This window comes from Macaca thibetana, chromosome 12 (assembly GCF_024542745.1).
Source record: "Macaca thibetana thibetana isolate TM-01 chromosome 12, ASM2454274v1, whole genome shotgun sequence".
Lineage (NCBI taxonomy): Eukaryota > Metazoa > Chordata > Mammalia > Primates > Cercopithecidae > Macaca > Macaca thibetana.
Window position 1 is genome coordinate 34916658 of NC_065589.1, and position 6000 is coordinate 34922657.

Below are 6000 nucleotides of genomic sequence, written 5' to 3' on the forward strand. Positions count from 1 at the left end.
GGAGAAACCCTGTCTCTACTAAAAATACAGAAATTAGGCAGGCATGGTGGCAGACACCTGTAATTCCAGCTGATACAGGAGAATCTCTTAAACCCAGGAGGCGGAGGTTACAGTGAGCCAAGATAGCACCACTGCACTTTAGCCTGGGTGACAAAGCGAGAATTTTTTTTAGAGACAGGGTGTCGCTCTTGTTACCCAGGCTGGAGTGCAATGAATAGCACGATCTTGGCTCACTGCAACCTCCACCTCCCGGGTTCAAGCAATTCTCCTGCCTCAGCCTCCCAAGCAGCTGGGATTATAGGTGCCTGCCACCATGCCTGGCTAATTTTTTGTATTTTTTAAGTAGGGATGGGGTTTCACCATGTTGGCCAGCCTGGTCTCGAACCCCTGACCTCAGGTGATCCACCCACCTCGGCCTCCCAAAGTGCTGGGATTACAGGCGTGGGCCACTGTGCCCGGCCAGCTGGAACCATTTTCTTGCAATGGCTTAACACATTCCCTCCAGATTATTCTAGTAGCCTTTTTGACAGCTACCTTCTCAAATCAATCTGACATTAGAAAGGCAAAACTGGAGGAGGAGGAGGAATTGCATTAAACTTGACAGCAGGGAAAAGTTTGAAGAAGTCTTTTGAACCAGATTTGTCCCCTAGAAACAAAGCTCATGGATCTTAGGACGTCATCTTTTACTCGTGATGGCTCTGTTGCCCTATTGTTAAGACAACTCTATTTTTATCCTCACAGCATGCAGTCTACCCTTAAGTGCCTCTAGAAATTTTCTATCAGAAGGCATTAGGACAGCAACCTGGATGGATATAGGGCCCAGGAAACTTGTCTTAAGCGATATGTTTGTATAGAAAACACATTAAAACAAATGAACAAACAAAATACCTACTTAGATTGAATTTTATTGGGAATAGGTCCTTGTCTCCTCTGCTGAGCAGACCTTGCTTCTGTAAGGTGCTTGTTTGATGAGTCTACATTGAATAATGCCACACACTCCATGAGCTGTTTCTTTTCAACACACAGATGAAATAGAATACTTTTTTTTTTCTTTTAGATGGAGTCTCACTCTGTTGCCCAGGCTGGAGTACAATGGCACAACCTTGGCTCACTGCAACCTCTGCCTCCTGGGTTCAAGCGATTCTCTTGCCTCAGCCTTCCTGAGTAGCTGGGACCACAGGTGTGTGCCACCACACCCAGCTAACTTTTTTGTACTTTTTAGTAGAGACGGGGTTTCACCATATTGGTCAGGCTGCTCTGGAACTCCTGACTTCAAATGATCCGCCCACCTCTGCCTCCCAAAGTGCTGTAATTACAGGCACGAGCCACCGCACCCGGCCGTGAATCCTCTTATAAAAAAAAAAAATTCTGGCTATGTAATCATTGCTTTGCGCAGGAAAGGAAAAGAAAAACTCTGAGCTCACAGGAGCAGTTGAAGCCAGAGTGTCCAAACTGGGCCTGTCCTGTTCTTTGCAGCCATAGTGTTAGCTCCGAGATCCAAAGAGTTGGGAACTCAGTAGCTGCCCTGCTCTGGCCATCCAATAAACCTCTATGCAGTCTTTGAGCCTCAGAGCTCCTATGAATTTCTTTGATTCTTTCAAGACTGTGAGATTCTGCATCTTCAAAGCAATCAGTTCCTTCTCCAAACCCTTACAATAGAGCAACATTGTATTACAGTGTATGCTAATTGTTTACTTGTCTGACACCCCCATTAAACTAGGAACTTGCTGAGATCAGAGCTAATTTAGTCATTTTTTAGTATCTCCCACACTAACTAGCTTGTAGTACTCTCAACAAATTTTTCCTGAATGAATGGATAAATAGATGAAAAAGTTGAATTGACAGTACTAACAATCACAATTTGAGAACTGTGTGCAATGATTCCTTATTTTGTTCAGTATTTCCTATTCTTTTTTTTTTTTTTTTTTTTTTTTTTGAGATGGAGTGTCATTCTGTCGCCCAGGCTGGAGTGCAGTGGCCGGATCTCAGCTCACTGCAAGCTCCGCCTCCCAGGTTTACACCATTCTCCTGCCTCAGCCTTTCGAGTAGCTGGGACTACAGGTGCCCGCCACCTCGTCCGGCTAATTTTTTGTATTTTTTAATAGAAACGGGGTTTCACCATGTTAGCCAGGATGGTCTTGATCTCCTGACCTCGTGATCCGCCCGTCTCGGCCTCCCAAAGTGCTGGGATCACAGGCTTGAGCCACCGCGCCTGGCCTTTTCCTATTCTTTTTTATGCCTCTGCTTCTAATTTCTATTCTCCTGTAGCATTTTAAAAAACAACAACCATTGTATAAAGCTCATGAGTTCGGGTCAGGAAATTAGGCAGACCACTGCAGGGGCTATTCATCCCTGCTCCGGGATGACGGGGGCCTCAGCTGGAGTGGACCTAACGATTGGACCTGGCTGAGACTGCTCTCCTGGGGCTATATGTCTGGAGTGTTCGCTCTAGCTGTCAGTGGGATTCTTCCACTCTTCTCCAGATCACATCCCCGAGACTGAAAGTTTATGATGACTTGCAAATCAGGTGACTAGCCTGTGAAGGCTGGCACATGTGGGACTGGTTGCACATTCCCCACAGCATGGTAATCTCAGAACAGTCAGACTTCTTACAGAATACAGCTATCTAATCTCAGTGTGTTTCACCTCTCCAGGAAACATTAATCTAAAAACATAAGGCAAGTAGAAGAGATGTGGTGAGCAACATTCCTTCCAGTGAAGGGGAAAAAAAACCCAAATCTCAAAACCAGTTTCTTCACTATTGTGAAGTTCATCCAGATCATCACCTTACAATGGATTATGCTAAAATTACTGTAACCAAATCTAAATCTTATGCACTATCTGGCATCCAAAGAATCCCATTTTTCTCCTTGCCTCTGAGTTTTTTAAGAGTTACAAAGAACGCAGCTTTCTGCAGGTGCTTTCAGAAACAAATTTGCTATGAATTAAGTCTATTTTGTCATGTCAACTTATATTTTCAATATATATTCAACTTACATTTTTTTAAAAACAACACACACACATACATTTAATCAAACTAAAAAGAGTAATAGGCCAAATTTCCTAAAATTTACACATTAAGAACATCATATTTTTCTTTCTTTTTTTTTTTTTTTTCTTTTTTTGAGACAGAGTCTCACTCACCTGCCTAGGCTAGAGTGCAGTGGCATGATCTTGGCTCACTGCAACTACCGTCTCCCAGGTTCAAGCAATTCTTCCATCTCAGCCTCCCAAGTAGCAGGGGTTACAAGCACCCACAACCATGCCTGGCTACTTTTTTTTTTTGAAACGGAGTCTCACTCTGTCTCCAGGCTGGAGTGCAGTGGCGCAATCTCGGCTCACTGCAACCTTCGCCTTCCGGGTTCAAGTGATTCTTCTGCCTCAGCCTCCCAAGTAACTGGGACTACAGGTGCCTGCCACCACGTCCGGCTAATTTTTTGTGTTTTTATTAGAGACAGGGTTTCACCGTGTTAGCCAGGATAGTCTCAATCTCCTGACCTTGTGATCCGCCCTCCTTGGCCTCCCAAAGTGCTGGGATTACAGGTGTGAGCCACCGCACCCAGCCATAAGACAAGATTTTAAATGTGATTGTTATTGATACTTTTTTTTTTTTTAAAGAGTCTCGCTGTGTCACCCAGGCTGGAGTGCAGTGGCACAATCTCAGCTCACTGCAACCTCTACCTTCTGGGTTCAAGCAATTCTCCTGCCTCAGCCTCCCAAGTATCTGGGACAACAGGCATGTGCCACCACGCCTGGCTAATTTTTGTATTTTTTGCAGAGACAGGGTTTCACCATATTGGTCAGGCTGGTCTCGTACCCCTGATCTCAGGTGATGTGTCCGCCTTGGCCTCCTGAAGTGCTGGAATTACAGGAATGAGCCACAGCACGGGCCTATCATTGCTACTTTTAACTAGCAATTACCATGTGAATATGTACAGGGTATTGCTTTACATGATTAACTAATACCCACAAAAATCCCAGGATACGGTAATATGAAAGTCCCTCAGGAAACCCTCCACCAAGACTAAAGACCTGCCTAACTCCATCACATAAGAATTTCCCTTCTCTTAGGAAGTGGATGGAATGAGCAGACTGTGTGCTATGGCCTGTTTTTGAAGCAAGGTATGCCCAGGTCTGGGTGCCCTTCGCCAGAAGTATCTGCAACATCTGTAAACTCTGCTTAGTGCTCTTTTGGGTAGAAATCATACTCTGCTAGCATTTTATGTTTCTATAAAAGTATAAGGAGCAACCTGCCCTTCAGAGTTCTCAGTGAGGTAGAAGGGCCACAATTAGGTAGCAATTATGATTAGGTATCTATATAGAGGAAAGGAACAAACAGGGTCAGAAAAATAAATATTCCCTATTGATATCCTAACAGGGCCTTGACTGAAAGCAAAATAAACACAGAACAAGCAATGCAGCTTCTGAGACTCAAGACAATTTGGATAATTAATTATAATTAAGAAGTAATTAATAATGATTTGGATAATTGATGGTCTGCTCCCTTCAGGCTGTGGGCTGGAAGCAGTGCTTAACTCATCCATAACGGAGCCCGAGGCAAAGAAAAAATTATTAATACTTACCGTGTCTTTATCAAAATTATTGCTATGTTGTTCATTGTACATTTTTATAATTTTATGTTTTAAAATATTGCATTAACACATTATTTATGATGAGTACCAAGTGGTTTTGGTGCGCCTTAGCAATGGTGCCTGTGGCAAGCACCTTACTACTTCACCCTAGCTCAGGCCCTGTACCCAGAAGCAACGTGAGCAGTATCTGGACATTGCTTGGCTTGCCCTTGAAGGGGAGTAAAAGGAGAACCAAACCCTTGGACTAGTCTCTGACCCTTGGTGTCTTGATATTTCCAAATCACTGAGATCAAAAGAATAAAATTCCAGCCTGGGCCAGAGACTACAGGCAGCTCTATGTCCTGTAAGTACAATATTACTCCATTTGACAGATGAAGAACCAGGACACTATGAGTGACAGACATGCCTGAGATGATGGATCTAGAAAGTGGCAAGTTAGGACGTGAATCCAGATGGGATGGATTGTGCAGGCTATGTCCCCAGCTGCTGGGTTTGGAGACATCACCCACTCTGTGCTTCCCACCATTCCCACTGAAAAGAAAAACAGCGTCTTTTTTCTTTCTTAACCTAACAGCCAGTTAAAAGTATGACAACATATCTTCTATTAACCATTCATAACTTCTACTGTTTTTTCTCTCTTACAGAATTTATATTCACTACAGAGAAATCAGAAAATACACATCAATGAGAGAAAAATAATCAAAATCTCAAGAGCCAGCCAGGTGTGGTGGTTCACGCCTGTAATCCCAGCACTTTGGGAGGCCAAGATCACCTGAGGTCAGGAGTTTGAGCCCAGCCTGGCCAACATGGTGAAACCCTGTCTCTACTGAAAATACAAAAACTTAGCTGGGCGTGGTAGTGGGCGCCTGTAATTCCAGCTACTTGGGAGGGTGAGGGAGGAGAATCGCTTGAACCCGGGAGGCAGAGGTTGCAGTGAGCCGAGATCACACCATTGTACTCCAGCCTGGGCGACAGTGCAAGACTCTGTCTCGAAAAAAAAAAAAAGAAGAGGAAGTTTGGACATAGACATGTGGAGGGAAGGCCGTGTGAAGACTGAGGGAGGGAATGGTCATCTACAAGCCAAGGAGAGAGGCCCGGAACAAATCCCTTCCTCACCACCCTCAGAGGAACCCAATCCTGCCAGCACCTTGATCCCAGACTTCTAGCTTCCAGAACTGTGAGAAGATAAATTTTTTAAGTCACTCATCTGTGGTACTCTGTTATGGCAGCACAAGCAGACTAACAAGGGGCATAGAAAACAGCCTGGATGAAGTGAGAGGGTACAAGCTCTATGGGTATTTGGGGAATAGCCCGAAAGCAGAGCCCTAGGGGAAAGTCAAGGGGCCAGGTACCTGGAAGAGGGGTTGGGGGAAAATGGAAGATGTGGTTCGAAGAGGCAGCAAGGTAC